The 9,103-nt window shown below is 41.2% G+C and overlaps 1 non-coding gene across 1 annotated transcript; it reads left to right on the top strand.

Annotated features, from left to right (window-relative positions):
* The first annotated feature begins 7,412 nt into the window (after positions 1–7,412).
* On the top strand, positions 7,413–7,487 carry Trnas-uga (transfer RNA serine (anticodon UGA)). Its single transcript has one exon. It is a non-coding gene; the product is annotated as a tRNA-Ser (tRNA).
* Positions 7,488–9,103: the final 1,616 nt, after the last annotated feature.

The raw sequence follows: 9,103 nt of genomic DNA, 5'->3' as shown, positions 1-9,103 counted from the left end.
TGGTAACAATCTTTCCTGTTTAACAGATTACTATCTTTAATGACCATCATCAGATCTGTCTCATAAAAACAATGTCCTAATGCACTGCAGCCATAGTGGCACTGTCAAATGTTAAATGCGGAATGAGCACCAGCATCGTCAAATACATATATATCACATCACATGCAGGAGTCATGTTGTCAGTAAAAAAAAAAAAAAAAAAAAAAAAAAAGCCTTATTGCATATAAGTCTGTACGTATACACACAGCACACTCTCGAAACGTGTGCTGATACGTTAAATTAAAGAATAAATGATATTGCTTTTTCATTTTTGGGCCTCCTTTTTCCGCAGTCAGAATAACACAAGTAATACTATATTCCGCCTTTCGTGGCGATTGTAATAAAAATCGTATCTAGACCAAACGCGTTTCTCTCAGTTTAAAAGCATCTTCATTGGTTACTGCAACAGTTCGGTTTTTCTCACAAATTTGTTTGTAAACAATTCTCATGCTTTACATTTCTACTAAAAAACAGTATTAAATTATAATTATCACTCTCGATTTTTTTCTTGCTACTGCACCCCTATTATGCATCTACACACGGGTGCTCGATTTTTAGAACATTGCACTTCACTCGAACTGGATATAATTTACACAAGTTTTCATGCCGTGCGGAGGCACATAGGCCTCGTGTAGTTCGTGTCGATGTTGCGAGATGTCAACTTCATGATTTTTGTCATCTGTGTTTGTGGAAGCGTCTGCTCTATCTCTGTGTGTGTTTATATTTTTCCTGGTTAGAAACATTACTATTTATCTGCTATATGTTTTATTTGTTTAAATAATGTTTGGATATTGACGTTTGTTTGGTCATTTATTTTTGTGTCCTTTCTGTAACTACCTTTCCAGTTCGGAAGTTTTTTCTAGTGTCAGGAGATATTTTTCGTTGCTGAGACCGTTTTTGTATTCGGAAGTGTTCTACACATGTTGAGTGGTTGGTAGCAGTACAACAGAAATAATTACTCAGCACACGATTACGAAATGGCCGAATTTCAAAGAAACAGAGCTACTATAATAGCGTTTACGGAGACGAAAAGTGCTAAAATGCAAAAAATTATACAGCAGTGATAATATGGAACATTCTTAAGTAAGAGGTTTTGTCACACACAGTTTCCAAGTTTCAGCAGGAAACTTTCAAGTACAAAACTGAGAAGAAAGCCATCCACGCTAAACAACTATTCTGACCTAGAGCAGCCTTTGCTACCTTAAATTTGAATACCCTACTTTTTACATTAACTACGTAAATTATTTTTGATGTGTGTAATGCCAGTTACTCTAACCTGAATCTGAATATTTGCAGAACATGAAATTGAATTCAAGAATGGCAGTCCATAGTGCACAGAACGCGTTCCTCATCAGACAATCAAAACACACTGGGTAACCGACTCGTATTGAAACTGTTCCCTGTTAGAAAATGCACCTACTGAATTATGTCGAAAATTTAGAAGTGAATACCATTTTTTAACTTCGCCTGACAAAATTCGTTCAGACCCTACAATTGTTTTTTATCTGCGCAACAGACAACTCGGCTCTGCCATGTTTGCTTTTAACTGCGCAATATGAAATGTTTAACTGCATGTGCCGGCCGGGGTGGCCGAGCGGTTCTAGGCGCTACAGTCTGGAACCACGCGACCGCTACGGTCGCAGGTTCGAATCCTGCCTCGGGCATGGATGTGTGTGATGTCCTTAGGTTAGTTAGCTTTAGGTAGTTCTAAGTTCTAGGGGACTGATGACCTCAGAAGTTAAGTCCCATAGTGCTCAGAGCCATTTGAACCATTTGTTTAACTCCATGTACCTTAAATAAATCACAATGCGGCCAACTACCCTATTTTAAGCAGCTTATTGTTATCTTTTCAAGTATGCAGCTACCTGTGCACGCAGTAGTACGAGGCGTAACAGTACAGTAATGTTGCTATTTGCATTAAAGCTGTCGGGATAAACTTTGTGAAATGTTTGCAAATGAATAAAAAGGTTGGTTTAATTGAAATGGTATTACGATAATTTAATAGCACAGAAATGTATCACATTAACTTGAAGACTATATTCTTTCTTGAGCGTTTGTATGAACAATGAAAACCTATTCAGACAAATAGTAGTTCCTATTGAAGTTACAAAATTTCCTCTTTACTTATCCCACAAAATGCTTTTAAGTAAAAGCGGAGGGTGGCGAGTAACAATTAAGATTCTGAGGACATGGTCAATATTTTGCCCTGGATAATAAAATGTATAATTGTTCAAGAAAATGGAATCTTTACACCACACTAATCACACGGCTTACGTTTGCAAGAAAATAAGAACTCTTTTATGTCATCTTTGTCCAAATACGCCGTCTGTCTATGAAATCATCTCAGCATCATAATCTGTCCTCAGTTCATTCCCTATTCAGCACTCCCGCCATCAAAACTAACTTACCTACCACACGATATTCTCTATCGCAGCAGATCTGTCAAATGGTTCAAATGGCTCTGAGCACTATGGGACTTACAATCTGAGGTCATCAGTCCCCTAGAATTTAGAACTACTTAAACCTAACTAACCTAAGGACATCACACACATCCATGCCCGAGGCAGGATTCGAACCTGTGACCGTAGCGGTCGCGCAGTTCCAGACTGAAGCGCCTAGAACCGCTCGGCCAAAACGGCCGGTTGCAGATCTGTCATCAGCTACTCCTAACACAAACTCTGCTAGCGAAAGAGTACCGTACAATTCATGTGTTTAGTCATCTAAAGACATTCGTATAGAAAACATCTCAAACTGATATTGCTCATGATATACAGGGGAACATTAATAAAAGCGACATACTACAAGGACGGTTTCCTGACTGGTAATGGAGGAAAAAAGTCCTATGAACATGTGCCCAGAAATGCATCGCTTCCGCGGTAGATGGCGCTGACGAATGACAGTTACTCCGACCAGGTGCCGTGTGTTCCGTGTGTGTTTCAGGTTGTATGATTGACGCAGCTTACTGTACGCAGCAGAATGGTCCAGTCTAGATGTCGGTTTGTGCACGGCCAGGGAGCTGGAGACGATCGAGAGGCAGCACAGCCATACCAAAACAAGTACCCTCACACAGACTAACCACATCACACAACGTTCCATTCAGACGGGCGAACGTCCACGGAGTAGAGGACCGTGCGTACGCCAGATTTGGAGAACCGGGTTCTGCAGGATATTGAGACGAAACCCAGTACAAGCTTCAGGCAACTGGCCCAACACGTGGTGTAAGTCAAAGTACGATTATGTGTATCCTGCATGACAACCGCTACTGTAAGGATTGTCAGCAGCGGATTTCCCTCTATGGGAAGGATTTCGTCGATGGTTTTTGCACCAGACCATCACAAGTAAGGGATATCTGTCATCAGGCCTCTTTACTGACGGACCGAGCTTTACTAGAACTGGCATCATCAGCCTGCATAATCGTCATCTCTGGACTACAGATACGGCACGTGATGAGAGAAACTTTCATTCGTCAGCGCCATCTACCATGGCAACGATACATTTCGAGACACGTGTTCATAGGATCCTTATTTCTCATACTTAATTAAAGTTTCCAAATTTTTTTGGGTTGTCCTTAATCTCCACTTCGTGTCACGTTTGCTTGTGCCTGTTTCTTTAAGAAAAATTGTTCGGAGTTCAATAAATCTGGCCTCACAATACTATGTTTCCTTCCGCACTTGTGACCAGTCTCTCCACTTACTCCGAACAATCACCTCCTCTGCATCTTTCGACTACAATTTGCTCGTACAGACACGAAAAGATGAGGAGCCTAATTTCAACGCGCAATTCTAAAATTCCTGTAATAATTGTGAATTCTTATTGGAGGGCATCCATATGATTACATATAGGGGCGGGAGGGTCTAACAGAATCATTAACTCTTCCAAGACTGTACACAATATTGAAATATATACGAGGGTGAGTCAAATGAAAACCTTAAATATTTTTTTAAAATATTATTTATTGTGCAGAAGTGGTACAAAGCTGTATCACTTTTCAACATAATCTCCCCCACGCTCAATGCAAGTCCTCCAGCGCTTACAAAGTGCGTAAATTCCTTCAGAAAAAAGTTCTTTTGGTAGTCCGCGCAACCACTCATGCACCGCGTGGCGTACCTCTTCATCAGAACGGAACTTCTTTCCTCCCATTGCGTCTCTGAGCGGTCCAAACATACGGTAATCACGTGGGGCAAGGTCTGGGTTGCTCGCTCTCTTCGTTTCTGGTTGGTAGAAGTGAACCCAGGTTTCGTCCCCAGTAACGATTCTTGCAAGGAAGCCATCACCTCGTTCAAAGCACCGAAGAAGTTCTTCACAAGCATCAACACGTCATTCTTTCATTTCAGGTGTCAGCTGCCGTGGCACCCATCTTGCAGACACTTTGTGAAACTGGAGCACATCATGCACAATGTGGTATGCTGACCCATGACTAATCTGTAAACATGCTGCAATGTCTCTCAGTGTCACTCGGTGGTTTTCCTTCACTATGGCTTCAACTGCTGCTATGTTCTGTGGAGTCACAACTCGTTGTGCCTGACCTGGACGAGGAGCATCTTCCACTGAAGTCACACCATTTGCGAACTTCCTAATCCATTCGTAGACTTGTTGCTATGAAAAACATGCATCACTGTACTGAACCTCCATTTGTCGATGAATTTCAATAGGTTTCACACATTCATTACGCAAAAACCGAATACCAGAAAGCTGTTTTTCCCTGGTGCAAGTCGCAATTGGGGCGGCCATCTTTATACTGATAATTCGACGGTATGTGTGCATCTGCACTATGCTGCAACCTACAGGCCATTCTACACGCTGTTTGTAGCACGCTTACCAAATTACAGGATAACGGCGCGAAATTTGGATGTGTTATTACAAATTTAAGGTATTCATTTGACTCACCCTCATATATTACAAATTGACAATTAGCAGTTAAATGACTAATGTGAAATCACATATTTTTGTAGTATCCGACACGTTTATTCAGAAAAATGCAAAAATGGCCTAACACTGAAGCTGGCAGCGAAAATTTTCATTGAAATTTATGTGCTACATGAAAATAACATTCAAAAGTTTTATATAAAATGTCCGTGCTGTTGTGGAAGCAACAACCGAACTATAAAATTTAAAATATGATCAAGCTTTGGATAAAAATAAGATGGGAAATAATAATTTCAAAAATATGTCAAGTACTTTTCACAAATAGTTAACTGATGGTTTCGCTTGTTTTAGAAAATTCATCAGTTACTAAAACTTCAAAATCCATCTCTTAAATTCTCCCTCTGCTAAAGATGCTTTAAGAAAATTGATTTTGTGAACTATCGAAGCCGGCCGAGGTGGCCGAGCGGTTCTAGGCGCTACAGTCAGGAACCGCGCGACCGCTACGATCGCAGGTTCGCGTCCTGCTTCGGGCATGGATGTGTGTGATGTCCTTAGGTTAGTTAGGTTTAAGTAGTTCTAAGTTCTAGGGGACTGATGACCTGAGAAGTTAAGTCCCATAGTGCTCAGAGCCATTTGAACCATTTGAACAATCGAATCCGCGAATAATGAAATCAAAAGTTCCGAGGGACAGCTCTCGTTCTCCCTGAGACAAATTTGACGACGAAACTATTTCGCAGATATGACAAGAAATTATGGAGTACAAATGCATTTAAAATTGAGATTTTATGTTTTCATTGTGGGGTGGATGATGCGCTTCTTACAGGTCCACGCCTTCCTTAAAGGTGAAATGCTTCATCATGACAGCCGTTTAATCAGTTGTGTATAGCATTGTACAGCGGTATTAACGTCTACAAGATTTTAGTTGCTTCCCCACTACTCTCCTTTACTATCACCACTGCTTCATAGTCCCACCACCCTCACTATGACAAGAAACTGTGTTAATAGTTGGTGTACCAATACGAATGCGCGTTTTAATTTTTGAATAAAACGCATTAGGTACTTGAAAGTATTTTTAGTTAAAACTTATCAGTACCGCATATATTGCACGTGAATAAGGAGAACAATATCGGCCAAATGTGCGTCAAAACTTAGTTGGAAAACTTTCATTCTTCTTCCTAAATTTTTTAATGAAATGCATATCCTCCTATTTCCATCTATTGCACTGCAAATTTTTTTCCTTATTTTGTTACCTGAAGATATAACATTTCTGTGTCTTTGTATATTGTAATTGTTTTACTATATATATATATATGCATTTATGTCGATGTATAATTGGTTTGTTTTGTGAATATTATTTGTGTTGGGTCTGGCCTAGGGGAAACTATGCTATCGAACGATGACGTCGATAGGTCGTGTGGAGAACCAATGTGGGGAAAATTACGGTCGCCAGTCCTATGGACAACTACTATAATAACTGAAAAAGAAAGGTTATTGCACATATAATTAGCACGAAAAGCGTGGCAACTGAAGGTTGACACGTGTTGTGTGAAAACTGAAAGTTTGTCAGAACTAATAAATTTCGCTACATTCTGACTTAATTTAGCAAAAGAATTAATAAAACCGGAAAATTGAAAGTTAATTTAGTGACTGAAATTACTAGTGAGATTTGTTTCTGAAGCACTATGAAATTCAGTAAAATAAGGTTAGTCTTGGGCTACCTAAACAATCATTTCAAAAACTACTTGAATCTACGCAATTTAGAAATAAGAGATTTAACTTTGAACTTGAATTAAATGATTCTGAACAATTAACAATAGTAAAATTTAGTACGTACCAAGCTGAGCTGCAGTCACAGGTAAGCTAAAATACGGTAACAAAACTCGCACTCTTAATCTGTGCTTGTGTAATCTAAATATTGTAGCCAGCTATGAATACCTTAACTGCACTTTGAAATTAAAGCAGTGAAATCGAATGATATTACTTTAATGCTGGCGTTTGAATTTCAACGACACTCGGGTTCATTCCGGAAAAGGAAGGGTATTGTAATGTAATGTAATTGGGACAATGAGCAACAAAGGTTCATGCTACGTTGCTGTAATTTAGTGAGAAAAATTTAACAGAATGAGATTTTCACTCTGCAGCGGAGTGTGCGCTGATATGAAACTTCCTGGCAGATTAAAACTGTGTGCCCGACCGAGACTCGAACTCGGGACCTTTGCCTTTCGGTAGAGCACTTGCCCGCGAAAGGCAAAGGTCCCGAGTTCGAGTCTCGGGCGGGCACACAGTTTTAATGCGCCAGGAAGTTTCATATCAGCGCACACTCCGCTTCAGAGTGAAAATCTCATTCTGGAAACATCCCCCAGGCTGTGGCTAAGCCATGTCTCCGCAATATCCTTTCTTTCAGGAGTGCTAGTTCTGCAAGGTTTGCAGGAGAGCTTCTGTAAAGTTTGGAATGTAGGAGACGAGGTACTGGCAGAAGTAAAGCTGTGAATACCGGGCGTGAGTCGTGCTTCGGTAGCTCAGTTGGTAGAGCACTTGCCCGTGAAAGGCAAAGGTCCCGAGTTCGAGTCTCGGTCGGGCACACAGTTTTAATCTGCCATGAAGTTTCAAAAATTTAACAGTTTGAAAAGCTGAGGTCTGCCATACAGTTCTAAAACTTTACGTGCTTTTAGTCTTCCTTGTTGGTTGATTGAAGGTTTGAAGTCGTCGATCGAGGAGGTGGCGACAGTCACTCATTGTCGGCCGTCGCTGTTACAGAAGCTGGGTGTTGGCGCGCCTCCTTCCGAAGCGGGCTCTTGATGAGCGCCAGCTAATGCTTCCCGTCCGCGACACCGTGTCATAAACTACCATAGCAAGTCGAGCGCAATTAAATGCTGCCAAACCCCGAAAGCGCGGCAACTCGCGGGAGCGTCACACAACACACCAAATCTCAAATATCTACGAGGCCTGTTCAGAAAGTAAGCTCCGATTGATTGCCAAATTGAAACCACAGGGAACATGAGAAATGTTTTACTTGTAACAATTAGCTACACCTTTCAGCTACTTCTCTACGTAGTCGCCGTTCTGACTTAGACTTTTGTCATAGCGTTGTACCAACTTTTCAATAGCCTCATCATAGAAGGCAGCCGCCAGTGCTTTCCGCCAATTCTCCACGCTGGCCTACACCTCGTTGTCTGTGTCAAAATGTTGTCTTCAAAGACAGCGGTTCATGTGACCAGAGATGAAACTCAGGGGGAGACAATTGCGGACTGTATTGTGGGTAATCTAACATTTCCATTTGTAAACGATGCAGGAGCATCTTCATTGCCCCTGCAGAATGCGGCTGAAAATTGTCGTGAAGACGAAACAGCACGACAGTTATGTAATGTTAGCTGCATAGCTTCAGGCGAAATTTCTCACCAGGCCTTCGTACTTGGCGGTAGACACTATTTTCTAGACATCTTTACGCACTCACTGCGAGCTCAGAAATGAGAAGAGCGACGTGATGCTAACTGGGGTTATACTAGAGACACTACCCAACACATCTGTGCAAAGCTTTATCGGATTTTCATAGTCGTTTCCATTTCGCGACCGATCGGAGCTTACTTTCTGAACGCCCCTCGTAATTAACGCAAATTAATTGTTAACGTGACGACTGCAAATTTACTTTCTTTATTAATTTTACCCTTTTCTCAAAATTAATTTCCACCAATTTCATTTGCATTTTTCCTTTCATTTAGATGTGACACTTTCCTCCCTCTTTACCGACAGATTAACTTCGATGACAATTGCTTTTCCCAAATTTCCATTAGGTACACGCGGTTTAATTTTTCACTGTCATTAAGGTCGATAAGTGAGGGGGAGGTTACAGCCTATCAGTGGATATTAATACGGGGTCCGTCCACCGTTCTCCGTTGCGACAGCTTGAATTCAGCTGGAGACATTTTCGTTGAGGTATCAGCATGTCTGTGGAAGAATGGCAGCTCATTTCTCCCCAAGAGCAGAAATTACAGAAGGTAGTCATGTTGGACACTGGTATGGGGAGTAGAGTCGATATTCTAAGTCACCCCGAAGTTCATTGTGTTCAGGTCGGGACAAGGGGCTGAACAGTACATTTCAGGAATGTTACAGCCCACAAACCGCTGTTTTACAGAGGCTGCCTTATGACAGGAAGCACTGTCAAACAGTCAACATTTCCGAACTTTTCCTGTGCTATGCG

The sequence above is a fragment of the Schistocerca serialis genome, chromosome 1, assembly GCF_023864345.2.
Source record: "Schistocerca serialis cubense isolate TAMUIC-IGC-003099 chromosome 1, iqSchSeri2.2, whole genome shotgun sequence".
In the NCBI taxonomy this organism is placed as follows: domain Eukaryota; kingdom Metazoa; phylum Arthropoda; class Insecta; order Orthoptera; family Acrididae; genus Schistocerca; species Schistocerca serialis.
Note: the sequence above shows the minus strand (reverse complement) of the source record. Positions and strands in the feature narration are given on the sequence as shown.